General features: G+C 32.3%; 1 protein-coding gene across 2 annotated transcripts in view; it reads left to right on the forward strand.

The window, feature by feature from the left end:
- LOC114334594 (uncharacterized) overlaps positions 1-16,782 on the forward strand; it is a 179,838-nt gene that overhangs the window by 37,682 nt on the left and 125,374 nt on the right. The window contains exon 1 of one of the 2 annotated variants that reach the window (XM_050647262.1): positions 13,718-13,797. The exons of the other annotated variant lie outside the window; for it this stretch is intronic. The gene's annotated coding sequence lies outside the window, so the exon portion shown is untranslated. Of the gene's footprint in view, positions 1-13,717; positions 13,798-16,782 lie in introns of those variants that run through there. 2 annotated transcript variants of the gene reach the window in all.

Genomic DNA, 16,782 nt, shown 5'->3' on the forward strand with positions numbered 1-16,782 from the left:
TCTGACTCTTTCTTTTTCTCTTTATAGTATAGGAGATCTTCTTGTTTCCCTGTGGCCAACCACCTGTGTCTTGCTTGGTCCTTGCCTTTACTAGCTTGCTCGCATTCTTTATCGTACCAATCTTTTCTTTTATTGTCTTTCATTAGTCCTATCGTCTCCTCTGCTGCTGTTAAAATACTATCTTTTATGTCTTCCCATGTTTCATCTATGTCCGATGGTTTTAGAACTAGTAGTTTTTCTTCCAACTTAGTGCAGAATTTTCTGTTTGCATTATATGTGTTTAGTTTTGACCTATTCCATCTCTTTCTTTGCTTTCTGTCGTTTTTGTCTTCAAGTACCTTCAATTTCATGTCGCCTATCACCAAAATGTGATCCGAGTCAGCATTGGCTCCCCTGTAGGATCTCACATTTTGTACAATTGTTCTCCATTTTTTTGAAATTAGGATGTGGTCTATTTGGTTTCTGTCTGTCGTTCCAGGTATTAGCCACGTTACTTTGTTTTGTGCTTGAATTGGGTGCTAATAATAAAAGTATTGGTTGCTGCTGCTAGATTACATATTCTCCTCCCATTGTTGTTCGTATTTTGATGGATCGTTTCTTTTCCTGCGATTTCTCTGTTCGTGTCTTCTTTCCATATATTTGCGTTAAAGTCTCCTAACAGGATTAGTATGTCGTTCTTTGGTATTTCTTCGTACAATTCTTCAAGTTTCTCATATAATTCATTCTTTTCTTCTTCCTATTCAGTTAAAGACTTTAAAGTGCAGACACATAGTCAAATACATTACTTGAGAAAGGCACTCTGCCGAAACAGGAAACAGCTGTAGTGACATTAACTTATAATAAATTTTGTGGAAGTATTGAAACCAAAAGTTTTTCAAAGTAAGTTCATCAATCGAAGTAGCAAAGAAAACGACAATAAATATCGTTCCTATACCACCAGATTGACAACAGGTGGAATACTTCCTTTAAGGGCTTCCAATCCCGCAATACCGAGATCTCGGTATTGCGGGATCCCGCGTCATTTTCCAATCCCGCGTGATGCGGGATTACAGGCGCGGGATCCGCTGGGTTTGCGGGACTGAAAAGAGCGTACATTACTGCTGTAGCTACGCTCAAAATTATCAAAAAACTGAAAAAAAATCATTTAAGGTTTTTTTTTGGTTTTATGGCATATACTTGGGTGTCAATTAGTCAGTCACAACTTTTATTTTTTCTATTCATACATAAAAAAGGCAATATCAATCAAGGTTAGCTTCAGAATTAGCTTTGTCTTTGCGCCGTATTTTACAACGACGTAAAAATGTGACTGCACTACTGATTTATCTCCAAAAGCCTCGTAGTTACCAAGCGTCAATTACGATGAAACTTTTCATCTCCCACCGAAAAGTTTACTTCAAAAAGAAATTAATGATTTTGTAACGGGAATGAATTTTAAATTCATCTGAGAGCACTGATGACGAAGAGGCTGATCAAGTAAGAAACACGTGAGAAACAATGTAGAGGTTCCATCATCGGGTTCCGATCTTGATATTACATTTACATTGCAACAGGAGTTGGAGTTAACTATATCGTCAGCATGTAATGTATTTACTTTGCCCGTCGCCATCTCGAGCTAATACACTTTAGAGTCTCGAGTTTATTAAATAGAAATGACTGTATGAATCTGGGGAGTCAATGGGAAAATATCTTACATTTACATATAAAGCCTTAAAAGGAATACCATCGATGTATGGAAGCCGAAAGGGCATTTTCTGCTGCTGGCTATATTGTTTCTAAAATACGCAGGAGTTTGGCAGATGACAGTTTAGATTTAGATGTTGGCTCGTATGAATAAAAATGAGAATCTAGTTTATACTCCAAATTTTGAAGTACATACTCCGCGCGGTAGTATCTACTCTTATGTACGGTGAATAAAAACTCGTCACATCAACATATTTTTATTCATATGAAATGTAGTAAGTATAAACTTATACTTTATGCTCATACTCATGAGAAATTAGTAAACTATATTAATTTTCAGTTGAAAATGGGTTTTTTGGTTGATTTTTAAAATTTTGTTGGTGCATTTTTTTAAGAAGATAGATTTTTGTTTTTTCAGTCTTTGTTACTGTTTTTTTTTTCAGAAAAAGCAGTTTTGATCTCATACTAATCCGACGCCCCGAAGGGCACTAAGGATTATGAGAAAGAAGAAGACGAAGATCTCATACTAATAGCAATAGTACTTAAATAAATGTGGAGTTAGTTGATTAATTTATTGTTTTTTTTGCCTTATATAAAAATATGACTATTTATAATATGCGGGATCCCGCAAATACCGAGATCCCGCGGGATTGAAAATTCTTAGTCCCGCAAATACCGAGATTGAACTCAGGCTGCCGGATTGGAAGCCCTACTTTCTTTGGTTACACCTCCTGAGATTTTCAAAATTTATAAATCAAACAGGATGCTGAGGAAATTAAGATGAGAGAATTATAAATAATTCACAACTCATCTGCTCAGCGTGGTAAAAGTTCCAACAAGAAAGATTCCTTAATACTCCTAAAAAAAAGTAAATGAATTAAAAATGTATAAACATTTTCAATTCCTTTGCAACCTACTGGGACTACTGATGAAAAGAAAAGACCCCCGAAACCGGTATAGACTCTTCCTGCACTCTCCGATTTAACCAGAGTATTATGCAGGTGCTGCATTTTCGTGTTGCAAAGAAATTGAAAATTTTTATACATTTTTAATTCATTTACTCTTTTGTAGGAGTATTAAGGAATCTTTCTTGTTGGAACTTTTACCACGCTGAGCAGATGAGTTGTGAATTATTTAAAATTCTCTCATCTTAATTTCCTCGGCATCCTGTTTGATTTATAAATTTTGAAATTCTCAGGAGGTGTAACCAAAGAAAGTATTCCACCTGTTGTCAATCTGGTGGTATGGAGTCGATATTTATTGTCGTTTTCTGTGCTACTTCGATTGATAACTTACTTTGTTTTTCGGTAGATGGCTCTAGTTCATCCGGGACATTTCTTTCTTTGCAATTCGGAAAGGCCCAAAGTGTGATGCCTGGAGAAATCGGAGAGAAGAGGATATGGGACTACTGATGAGGGGAGAAAGACCCCCGAAACCAATATAGACTCTTCCTGCACTCTCCGATTTAACCAGAAATGAAGCGTTACTTGGGTCACGAGCACTTAGAACAAACGCGTTCGTTGGTACTTTTGCACGTTCAAATATGATTGTTTTGCAAGTATTGCGTTTTATCTTTCTAATGAAAAATCAAACGATGACAAAGCCTTCTCACGAAACCTTTAACATCTTTCGCCAAACTAATGGGCAAAGACGGAGGCATACAATCCCACGAAAAAACATCTTACACCAAGGAGTGTGTTCAGGTTGGGCTAGATTTTCTACAAAGCTATCGCAACCCGCAAAAGTCAGTCATTAACCAGATAGATTCTAAGAGGTCCAAACAGATAAAAGAATATAGAGAAAGACTACGACCAATAATAGAGTCTATAGTGTTCTTAGGTCGACAAAATATTTCTCTTAAGCCTGGGTTTCCTCGAAAGCGGCACCGACAAACTGCGACCGTAACACTGCGATGAATGACGTCAGATTACGGTGACAAATTCAAGGTTCTTCACTGCGGCAATGAAATGTGTGTAAACTCAGCAAGCGGTGGCTTCCAACTTTGAAACTAAAAACATTTGAACTGCAAATATTTAAATTTATATATTTTTTAAATTCTCGGAGGGGGCCATTCCCCCCTGGATCCGCCCTTGTACTAAAAAGGGGTGACGTGTAGCTGCCTTGCACTCGAAAAAATGCGCTTTTGCAAGAATTCCCAGGAAACAGCCTCAGATACTGGACGGTCAAAAACAAAGACGACGTGGCAAACGAAAATGGAAATTGATCTTTGGTACTTGGAAAATATAAGGATGGAGCACTAAGATAACAGAAATCTTGAATGAAATTGAAAAAAAAAATAGTGTGAGGTTACCGCACTGACTGTAACTAATACCTGTGATAATACCTACTTCCCACGATCTGTGATTCTACGGCTCATCACGCACAGCCGACGACCACGGGTGATAGGTCTAAACGAAAGAAAGATTATAATAAATACAAGGTAGCAAAAAGAGAAGCAAAGGGCGCTGCAACTATTGCTAAGGAAAGATCATCTGCGCAGCTGTATGACGAGCTGGAAACTCCATAGGAGATGAATAGGTAATACACAATGGTAAAAACAAGGGACAAGTCATCAACGGGCTTGACTCTTGTGCGTCAGATCAAGAGCATAGATGGAAGAGTGTCAAGATCCAATGTTGAAATAATGCAAAGGTGGCATGAATGCTTCAAAAAGTGAATATTGTTCTGAAACTATTTTCTTGTAGCGTCTTAATGCAACTTACTATTTTTGTTGGGAATATGCTACAATTTTACTTTAAAATTAAGTTTATTTGACGTTTCCACTTCGGAAATCGTTATCGAAATACAAAACATTAACAAATTTTGTTTTGGTTGCTTGGTAAAAAATTCTTTTAATAGGTAATTTAATTCTATCTGGCTCATTCATACTGACAATCTAGACTTATGCATTTTAAATTAGATGAAAGTCAAAGTTTTCATCCTAATAAAAATATTTAAAAATATTTTTAAAAGATAGTTAATTGAAAACTTATTGGACCATTTTCCTGGTAACACCTCCATGGCTTCTAAAAATTGCAAGCCAGATGGATGCTGAAGCGAAGAAGACAAGAGAGAATTCTAAAACTTGCAATTCACGACCCCGTCTGTTCAGCGTGGTATATTCCAACGGAAAATGGACCTATTAGTCCAGGAACCGAAGCTTTTCACCCCTCAATTTTTACAGAATGGATCGATTTGCTTGAAAATTTGAGAATAAGTAGTGGATGTTCCAAGGATCAAAATCTATATGATGCCGAAAGGCGCTTTTATTATGGGGGTGTTTGCCACCCCATCTCGGGGGAGGAAATTATTTATTATATTTTGACAGCAAAAGTTGATAAAACCATTAATTCTAAGCAAAAAATGTTGTATAGATTTTTTTCATAAAACTAATAGTTTTCGATTTATTCGCTATCGAAAATGTTAGTTTTATATGGAAAAAATCAATGTTCTTCTATAGTATACTCATTTACTATTCACTGATTTTTTGTCGCAGAAAATAATTTTTCACACCAAGTTCTTAAAAATTAAATAACCTACAATTTCATATTTAAACATTTTTTCTAATCTTTGATACTAATCTTTCTATTCTGAAGAAAATGGCATTTTTTACAAAACTACAAAAATTCTTTATTCGCTTTTAACTTCAGTTTTTTAAAAACTAATCATTTTAAGCCAGTCAAACTTCTAGAATCTATTAATAATATACAAATAAAGAAGAATGAATAAGGCCAATGACTAAAAACACCGCTAACTTACATTATTATGCTTACAATTGGATTTCTCCTTTTTTTTTTCTCAAAAAAATATGTTGATTTTTTAACCGTAACTTTTTTATTTTGTATCTTAGAAAGTTTGGTATAAAAGAATTTTGTAGGTTTTTACAAGATCTACAAGTCTATTAATATTAAATCGTACTTAAATTTTTAGTCACAAAAAGAGGTGACTTTGAAAGAGTTGGTAAAGGTGGTTTTTGCATGCTATTACAAGTTTTAATTGTCAATAGCTCACTTAATTTTTGTCATAGAAAAAATTTTTTTATACCAAACTCTTGAGAATTAAATTAGCTACAATATAATATTTAAACATTTTTTCACATCTCTGATGCTAATCTTTCTATTCAGAAGAAAATGCCATTTTTTCCAAACTACAAAAATTCGTTAATCGCTGTTAACTTCATTTTTTTAAAAACGAATCATTCTAAGTCGGTCAAACTTCTCGAACCTATTAATAATACATAAATAAATAAGACCAAATAAAGTCAATGACTAGTTTTAATTAGGGTGGTAATTACGGGGTTGCTTCCGACCACTTTTGCGCTGAAAAAAATAGGGACTCACATTCTTTTCATTATAAGTCACTTAATTTTTGAGCTAGAGACTTCTTTTTTATTTCTAGAGATAGATATTTTTAAATTCTTTAAATTAGTTTTCACAAGTTATTCTCGAAAAATGCATATTTTTCCCGTCTTTTGACTTTGAAACTACAGTATTTAACATTTGACAAAGGAGAGCTAACATATAATAAAGTATATCTTGGTTACTGTTGGTCGTAAAGAAAATTAAAAAGCACGGTTTTGTTTATTTTTTCAAATAGTACATTTTTGTTAAGTAAGGTTGTTTTGATAAAACGAAAACTTTTGGAGTTATTAGCAGAAAAATGATTAAGAACATTGATTTTTCGATATAATACTAACACTTTCGATAGCGAATAAATCGAAAACTATTAATTTTATCAAAAAAATGTATAGAACATTTTTTGCTTAGAATGAACCAACTTTTGCGGTCAAAATATAATAAAAAATTTCCACCCCCAACAGAGGGTGCCAACCACCCCCATGGTAAAAGCGCCTTTCGGCATCATATAGATTTTGATCCTTGGACTATCCACTACTTATTTTCAAATTTTCAAGCAAATCGATCCATTCTGTAAAAATCGCGAGGTTTTGTCCTATTTCAAGCTTCATTACTTGGACTATATGTTACTCAAAGGAGTAATACTAATATAAAAAAAATGTATATCATTTTTATTCAGTTGAAATGCGAAGCCAAGACTGTCTTAGTTTTTTACTTTGTTCAGAGAGCGCAACCAGCACTCTTATCGACGATTTCACCACTTTTTAGTGGTTCTTCAGAGAATGCATAGGTTGCTATCTCTATGCACTCTATATGAGAGAAGAACCACTAAAAAGTGGTGAAATCGTCGATAAGAGTGCTGATTGCGCTCTCTGAACTAAGTAAAAAAAATAACGGGATGGGTACGAACTTTTGGCTATAATGCTATTTAAATGGGATTCATTTTTTCGAATCCTGAGAAAACTAATAAGTATTTTTAAAAAATTTAAACGCAGAATGAAAAATTACGTTATTACCGAGGGCCGAAAGTCCCCGAAAACTTCTATAATGTTTATTTTAATAAGTTACAGGGGTAATAAAACTAAGAGAAAATTTAGTGTGATTTTTAATTTAAAATATTTCATTCAAAAAAAACTTTTTATTCATTCTAAGGGACTTTCGGCCCTCGGTAATAAAGTAATCTTTCATTCTGCGTTTAAAATTTTCAAAAATACTTATTAGTTTTCTCAGGATTCGAAAAAAATTATTACATTTAAAATACATTGAAAATTTTGACAGGCGTCAAAATGTTCCTTTCCGCTTAAGACAGTTTTGGCTTCGCATTGCAACTGAATAAAAATGGTATACATTTTATTTTAAATTAGATGACTTTAAAATGATATTGTCAATATTTATGAGTTGCGTTCCTGGAACGACTTTATTGGAAGATAGTTCATTCGATTACATTAAATCAACTTTAACTTATATCATAGCATGTGATTTGTCTTTAAAAAGAGAACCACATGTAATGATGCCAGTAAAATTGTCAAATCTATATATATAAAAGAAAGTCGAGGTTGTGTTAGTTACACCATTTATAACTCCAGAACGACTAAACAGATTTTTATGAAATTTTACATGTATATTCTAGCGGACTGGGAATAGGATAATATGGAGTTTCATACCCGTACGTCATAAGGGAGTTGCCCCCCCTGATATATTTTTTTTAATTTGGAAAAACCGTTTTTTACTATTTTTATGAGATGTAGAAGCAAAAGATACATACAATCCTAAATTTTAAATTTTTTATCTCAGACCGTTATTTTTTAATAGCTATTTAAATATTTTACATCTATATATATATAAAAGAAAGTCGAGGTTGTGTTAGTTACACCATTTATAACTCGAGAACGACTGAACATATTTTTATGAAATTTTACATGTATATTCTAGCGAACTGGGAATAGGATAATATGGAGTTTCATACCCGTACGTCATAAGGGGGGTTGCCCCCCTGATATATTTTTTTAATTTTTGGAAAAACCGTTTTTTACTATTTTTATGAGATGTAGAAGCAAAAGATACATACAATCCTAAATTTTCAATTTCTTTATCTCAGACCGTTATTTTTTAATAGCCATTTAAATATTTTACATCTATATATATATAAAAGAAAGTCGAGGTTGTGTTAGTTATACCATTTATAACTCGAGAACAACTGAACAGATTTTTATGAAATTTTACATGTATATTCTAGCGGTCTGGGAATAGGATAATATGGAGTTTCATACCCGTACGTCATAAGGGGTGTTGCCCCCCTGATATATTTTTTTAATTTTTGGAAAAACCGTTTTTTACTATTTTTATGAGATGTAGAAGCAGAAGATACATACAATCCTAAATTTTCAATTTTTTATCTCAGACCGTATTTTTTAATAGCCATTTAAATATTTTACATCTATATAAAAATTCACCGGTCGCAGTGTTTGTTACCATACTCCTCCGAAACGACTTAACCGATTTTTATGAAATTTTGCAGGCATATTGGACTGTACTGGGAGTAGGTTGCTGTCTATATTTCATACCCGTATGTCATTAGGGGGTTTCCCATGACAACAATGACGTGAAAAATATGAAATTAAGTAGGTAGACTCCTTGATGAATTCCGAGCAGAACCGTACTAAAATTTTTTGTCTAGCACAATCGGTGTCCGAAATACAATATCTCAAGCCGTAGCAATATTCTGAGGAGAGAAGAAGAACGAGCGACAAATTTCATAGAAGAGAAGTGGCACAGTTTAACTTTGGGACTCAAATTGGGCAAAATATGATTTTTTTAATTTTGCGAAATTTTCAAAAAATATCTCTAAACGGAACCGTAAGCAGGAGAAAAATTCTGAGCACACGAAAAGAACAAGCAGCAAATTATAAAATTTTATTTAATTTTAATTCATTTTGTTTAATTGTATTTAATTTAAGTATTTTATTTATTTTCGTTTATTTTATTTTATTTCATTTTATTTAATTTTATTATTATTTTTTAATTTATTTATTATTTTTATTTAATTTTTTTTAACTTTATTTAATTGTATTTAAGTTAATATGATTTTATTTATTTGTATTTAATTTTATTCAGTTTTATTTATTTTTATTTACGTTTATTCAATTTCATTTAATTTTAATTTACTTCATTTACTTTTTTATTTAATTTTAATTGAATTTAATTTTATTTAATCAACACCTATAGACTTGGAATCTCCCCGAACCTAATAATAAATAGATGGTTGTTTTGAATGTAGATATAATAAAGCTGTTATATTCATTATAAGATAAACAAATTTAAGATTGTAACTGTTGCACTACAAACTTTATTTTGTTACTTCTAACTAAACTTTATTATTTCAAACATCATGTGTAATTAATTAAAAATAATAATAAAACCTCATTCACATCGAGCATTTTTGTTTATTAATTACGAATTCCTTTTGTTCATTTTAAGTTTATTGTATACAACAGTTTTTTTTTTATCTATTGAGGCAGTACGAAGTCTGCCGGGTCAGCTAGTAAATTTAATAAATAAAGCATCAAACAAATATAATTTCAAACTTAAATTGTGGCTTATTCCCAAATAAAATAGCAAATTCTAAACAATGTCTCAAATGACAGTAATCGACATTACTATAACAAATATTCCCCATCGCCATTCTTCTCATTAGTCCTCGTGGAAGAAGGCTTATAAATGAGACATTACTGGTCCGGCTTCCTTGTAAGGACATCTTCGCTGGTTTTCGAACCCATCTAACATCTCATCTCATCATCGCAGCCACAACACAAACGCTACAAACGGCGTATGTGTTGTTCCGAGCGCGTTCCTGCAGTTTTCCTGATCTTCCTGATAAATAGCTCATTCATTTTAATCTTACGACAGGGTTGGATTGAGAAATTATATGGATTTTATTTATTACAGTGGGGAGGCGTGACTTTTCCTAAAGTGTTACCAAAACCAGATGTAAAAAAATCTTATTTAAAAAATATTTTGAACCTCCCATATAAGTTTTTGTTTTCAATCCTGTGGGATAAAATTAAACAAATCACTATTCCCAAATTATATGTATGTAATTTTGTATAAATATGTAATAGGTATAACAATAAATAATAAACAAACTAAACAGATTATTCTATCATAAAATTAACATGAAAAAATTAACAAGTAGGAAAAAGAACATATTTTGAAAACTATTGTTTATATTTTAAGTCTTCCAGTCTCAATAATCCATTTTTTTTTCTTCAACATTATATATAAAAAAATATACAAGGAGAATGACTTTTCAAGTAGTTGATCGATTACGCAGCAACACTCTTCTTTGTTTAAATGCATGCACACTGTAATCTGTAATAGGTACTAAACTAACGTTACCAAAACAAAAAGTGGTAACAATACTGATATACACAGGGTGCCAAAGCCGTCGCTATAGCCGTCGCTCCTTCAAAATGTTCATAAACGAACCAGTCCCTAGCGATAGCGAGGATCTTCCTGCGTTACCACAACCAAAAGTGGTAACAACGTATAATAACGTGCAACGGATTCACATAATCTCACCAATATTTTCGTGCGTCTAGTTGGCTCTTCACTGAATTAGCTATTAACAAATATTTCTGTTGGTAATATTAATTATCTGGTAATTAACAGATATATGTAAGAGGTATTTAAGTTTATAACAGATAACATTATTGTTGGTAATTTCTGTTGTTATTATATTCTGTTGGTAAAAAATATAAACGGAATTATTTCATAGTAGTCATAAAATATTTATTTGCAACATTTTTAACTGTTACCAATGGTAACAGTGGTTACATGAACGCTTCGCCAGTGATTTATTATGCAATGTTTGCATATTTTTTATTATAATTTTTTTAAACATCAACGTTTATTGCAATTTATCCCACTACATACAAACAATAAGCAATATGTATAATTTCTATACAATAACATAGTGGGATGTAGCCCACTGGCGAGTACCTAGGTAAGACATAATTGTAATAATATAAATTTATTCTATGGCATAACAATTAATTTAAACATAACAGACAAATATTGATGCAGACAAACAACACTGACAACAAATTACTCCAAGGAAATAAGGCAAAAATATACCATGTTGGGTACTATATTAGACGAGCGGCACATTCCCAAAAAAGCGCTTATTTCTCGAGATACTGACCATAGTCCTGTCGCCAGGGGGGGTACAACGGCCTTTTTGATTCAGATGGACAATTTTTTTTTATGTATTTTGGCCCGTAGAACACGAATTTTTTTGGTAACAGTCGATCCGGATGTCGATAAGATTGTTATAAACAAAGAACTTAAGGAATCACATACCAGCGATTTTTCGCAAAACAAAACATTTTTTTGTATTTTTTGGGTGATTCTCAGCAAAAAATGGTCTTACAAGTTCTTTCGTAGGATGCATAGTTTTCGAGATAAACGCGGTTAAACTTTCAAAAAATCGAAAAATTGCAATTTTTCAACCCGATTAACTTTTGATTAAAAAATAAAATAGCAGTTCTGCTTACTGCATTTGAAAGTTCAAGTCAAATTCTATCGGTTTTAATTATTTGCATTGCTAAAAATTAAGTTTTTATTTGTTAAACAAAGCCATAAATACATAGTGTTTCCCGTGCTCAATGCGCTTTCCCGCGCCTACTCGTTCGATTTCAAATGAGAAATGCATTGAAAACACCATTCAATCATTATGTGTTTATAGCTTTGTTTAACAATAAAAAAATTAATTTTTAGCAATGAAAGTAATCAAAACCGATAGAATTTGACTCTAACTTTCAAATGCGGTAAGCAGAATTGCTATTTTATTTTTCAATCAAAAGTTATTAGGGTTCAAAAATTGCAAGTTTTCGATTTTTTGAAAGTTCAATCTCGTTTATGTCGAAAACTATGCATCCTACGAAAAAACTTATAAAAACATTTTTTGGTTAGAATGACCCAAAAAATACAAAAAAATGCTTTGTTTTGCGAAAAATCGCTGTTATGTGATTCCTCAAGTTCTTTGTTTATAACAATCTTATCGACATCCGGATCGACTGTTACCCAAAAAATTCGTGTTCTACGCGTCAAAATACATAAAAAAAAAACTTGGGTAAGTCCATCTGAATTAAGGAGGCCGTTGTACCCCCACTGGCGACAGGACTACCACGGAGAGGTGAGTGGCCAATTTTAGTCATACTGTATGTTTTTGATGGTGCTAAAAACGAAAATGAGGTTTATTTTTAATTTTATGTGGGGGAACATTGTCCAAATCGCAATTTTGTCCTAAAAATAAAAAAATGAAATCATGTTTTTTTGCGTTTACCTCTCTACAATTCTGTTCCATTTTAATATTTTTTCTGAAATTTTCACAGTGTACAGTCCTAATATTTCTGAAAACCACGGTACCTATTTTAAGCTTTCGTTCTTATTCTGATAAATGTTATGAATTTTTTAAATAAAAGGCGCAGATTTGTGCATTGCAAAGTTTAATCGCAAAAGTTGGGTGCCGAAATTTGAAATCTAACTTTTAAATCACGTTTATGTTCAAATATAGAGTACAAAGAAGGTTTCTAGAAAGTTTTACATTAATATGTTTTATAGAAAAAAAAAATAGTGCAACATTTTTAATATCGACATTAGATATACCCAAAATAACACTTAATTTTCGAGATATTGACCATGGGTGGTCAATGGATAATTTTGGTCTTACATTATGTCTTTGACGATGCTGAAAACGAAAATGAAGTTTATTTTAAATTTTATATGTGTTATAAAATAAAAAAATTAAATCCGGTTTTTTTCTTTAGCTCGCTACAACTCTATTCCATTTTAATATATTTTTCTAAACATTGTACAATATATGTTGCTTACCTTTCTAAAGAGACAAACCTGTTTCAAGTTTTAGTCTTATTGTAATAAAAGTTATGCATTTTTAAAGTAAATGGTGCAGATTGGTGAATTGCTTAGTTTAATCGCAACAGTTGACTGATAAAATTTGAAATTTAGATTTTTAATTACATTCTTGTTAAAACATAGAGTATAAAGAAGTTTTCGGAAAAGTTTTAGATCAAAATGCTTTATAGAAAACAAATGGTACAACTTTTAACATCGACGTTATAAATTCCCAAAATAACGCCAATTTTTCGAGATACTGATCATGGTAGGTGAATGGCTAATTTTGATATAATTTATGTGGAGACAAACACATAGTAAACTAAATCACTTGATAAAGGCACTCTGCCGAAACAGCTGTACTCACATAGTTGTAATAAATTTTGTGGAAGTATATAAAACAAACGTTTTTAGTGTTTTATTGTAAGATAAAATAAACTTCCATCAAGTAACGGTCGAATTCATCAAACTTGAGTCCGTTTGCAACAATGTTGCTCATGCGTGTCTAGGAATATCATCCATCTTTAACGGATTTACTTTTCTTGTATCTAATATTATACTAGTAACTAATTTTCCTTTCTTTTTAGATACATCTACCTTGTATCTATACCTAAATACATATGGTAATTTAATGGGTAATATTAACTACCGTTCAAGAAACCATTAGAATAAACTTAGTAAACTACTAAGTCAAACAAGAAATTCATGAAATTTTCTACAAATAGTTCTAAAAGAGTAACCAGACTAGCAGTATATTTCCGCTATTTAAACATCAGAGTGTTTAACTTGCATTTTTTATAATAATCAATCTTTGAAGTGCAATAATTGGTCACATTGGTGCAAATACAAGGTATCTTAAAAAATTTTAATTTTCAGTTTTGATATGTAATATTTTAAATTACGGATGTGTACAAGAAGGAAAAAAACCCTTACTGTATAATATAATATGTATCTAAAAAAAATGTATATAATTTAACTATAATTAGGTCGTTACAGAAGATGTTGTTTCTACAATCACAAACAAAGCGAAGGTTGATTGACGGAGCTTGTTTGGGTAACCTCGCGTACCGCTTGGATACTCACGTACCGTTTACTTTCAAAGTCCAAATTACAGGAAGATATAAAAAGCCCTTCTTCTTCTTCAGGTTCCTTCCCCAATCGGAGGTTGGAAATCATCATCGCTATTTTAACTTTATTAGCCGCACTTCTGAACAATTCTAATGAGCTGCAACCGAACCACTCTCTCAAATTTCTTAGCCAGGATATTTTGCGTCGTCCTGGGTTTCTCTTCCCTTATATCTTCCCTTGCATAATTAATCTAAGCAATACGTACTTCTCGCCCCTTATTATATGACCCAGATATTGAATCTTTCTAATTTTAATAGTTTTTATGACTTCACATTCTTTCTTCATTCTTTGTAACACCTCTATATTAGTTACTTTTTCAGTCCACGATATTCTATGGATTCTCCTGTAGCACGACATCTCAAAGGAGTTAAATTTTTTATTTCAGACTGTTTTATTGTCCACGCTTCCATGCCGTATAATAAAGTAGAAAAAACATAACAACGTAGCATTCTTGATGCGGATCTCTAGATTAAGGTTACGGTTGCAAAGTAAGTTCTTCAATTTTATGTACGTGTTTCTTGCCATTTCTATTCTAGATCTGATTTCTTTTGTTTGATCTCCATCTTTGGTTAGCCACGTTCCTAAATATTTATATGTTGTTACTCTTTCGATCGTTGTATTATTGATGATAAGGTTATCTACATTTTGTGGTTTTTTTGAGAATATCATTGATTTCGTTTTCTTGAGATTAATTTGCAGTCCGTACCTTTCACATACATTGTATACATGTTGTATTTATATGTTGTTACTCTTTCGATCGTTGTATTATTGATGATCAGGTTATCTACATTTTGTGGTTTTTTTGAGAATATCATTGATTTCGTTTTCTTGAGATTAATTTGCAGTCCGTACCTTTCACATACATTGTATACATGTTGTATTATGTACTGTAGATCTTCCATGTCACTTGCAAATATGACTGTATCGTCCGCATATCTAATATTATTAATGCTATTTCCGTTGACCAAAATACCTTCCACAATATCCAATAAAGCTTCTTGAAATATCACTTCACTGTAGACGTTGAATAAGAGTGGTGAAAGTATGCACCCTTGTCGAACTCCTCTAAGTATACTTACTTCCTCTGTCAGTTCTCCTTCGACTCTTACTCTTGCTTTCTGATTTTGATACAGATTCGATATAATTTGTAGATCTCTACTATCTATGTTGTTGGTCTTAAGAATACTTAAAAGCTTTTCATGTTGAACTCTGTCAAAAGCTTTTTTAAAATCTATGAAGCAAGCATATATGTCCTGATTCATATCCAGACATCGTTGTGTCAGAACATTGACTCCGAATAATGCTTCTCTAGTTCCTAGACCCTTTCTAAAACCCATCTGTGAATCATTTATTTCTTGTTCTAATTTCACGTGGATTCTGTTATGTATGATTTTAAGGAAGGTTTTCAATGTGTGGCTCATTAGTGCAATTGTCCGATAGTCATTGCAATCTTTAGCATTTGTGATTTTTGGAATCGTTACAGAAGTTAAGAGAAGCCATTCTTTGGGTATGTGTCCCGTCTTGTATATGGAGTTAAAAAGGTCTACCAAGATGTCAATATTATCTTCATCAATTATCTTCAATAGTTCAATTGGTATTTCATCGGGTCCTGGAGCTTTTCTACCTTTTGTGTGTTTTATGTCATAGATTATCTCTTTCATTATTTCTGGTCCCGTGGTTTCTCCGTCAACTTCTAATTGTTCTACTTTTTGGTCATAAAATATTTGTTCAATGTATTCTTTCCATCTACGTAATTTGTCTTGCGTTTCAGTTATAGTGGTACCATCTGCATTTATTAATATCCCGATTGGTTTGTTACGATTTCCTGAACTCATTTCTTTAACCTTCTTATGGGTGTTGAAAGTGTCATACCTGGCCTCACATTCCTCAATTTCTTGACATTTAATGGACATCCATGTTTCCTTAGCTTGTTTTATTTTCTGTTTTATTTGTTTATTAATTTCTTGATATTTAATTTTATCTTTGTTTTTATGTATTCTTCTTTCGTCCATCTTTTCGAGAATTTCTTGTGTCATCCATTCTTGTTTGGCAGCTTTTGTAAATGTTAATGTTTTTCGTCCCACAGTCTCTATTGTGTTCTTTATATTCTTCCATTTTGTTTCAATATCTGTAGTGTTCTTATTTTGTTGTTTTATTTCTTGGATATTCTGATTTATTTTATTTCGAGTTTCTTGGTATGTATTTGGTTCTCTTAGTTTATCAATGTATATTTGTGGTCTAGATCTTTTCATTAATGGTTTTCTCAATCTTACATTCATATTTGCTACTACTGGGTTGTGGTCCGAGTTTACATCTGCTCCAGGGTAAGTCTTCACTACTGTAATAGAGTTCTTGTACCTGTTCCTTATCAAGATATAATCTATCTGATTTCTTATAACTCTATCTTTGTTGTCTCCAGGAGCTTTCCACGTGTATAGCCGGCGATTTTTTAATTTAAACATTGTATTCCTAACTACCAGTTCTTCTGTTTGGCACATCTGAATTAATCTTTCATCACGCTCATTTCGCTCTCCCAATCCATACATTCCAACACAACACTCCACACTTCCTCTGCCCACTTTGGCATTGAAGTCACCCATTAGTATCAGAACTTCACGTTTTTTTGTTGTTTTCATTATTGTTTCCAATTGCTCGTAGAAGTCTTCTATTTCTTGTTCCTCCTTGTCAGCTGTTGGTGCATATACTT

Source organism: Diabrotica virgifera, chromosome 3, assembly GCF_917563875.1.
Source record: "Diabrotica virgifera virgifera chromosome 3, PGI_DIABVI_V3a".
NCBI lineage: Eukaryota > Metazoa > Arthropoda > Insecta > Coleoptera > Chrysomelidae > Diabrotica > Diabrotica virgifera.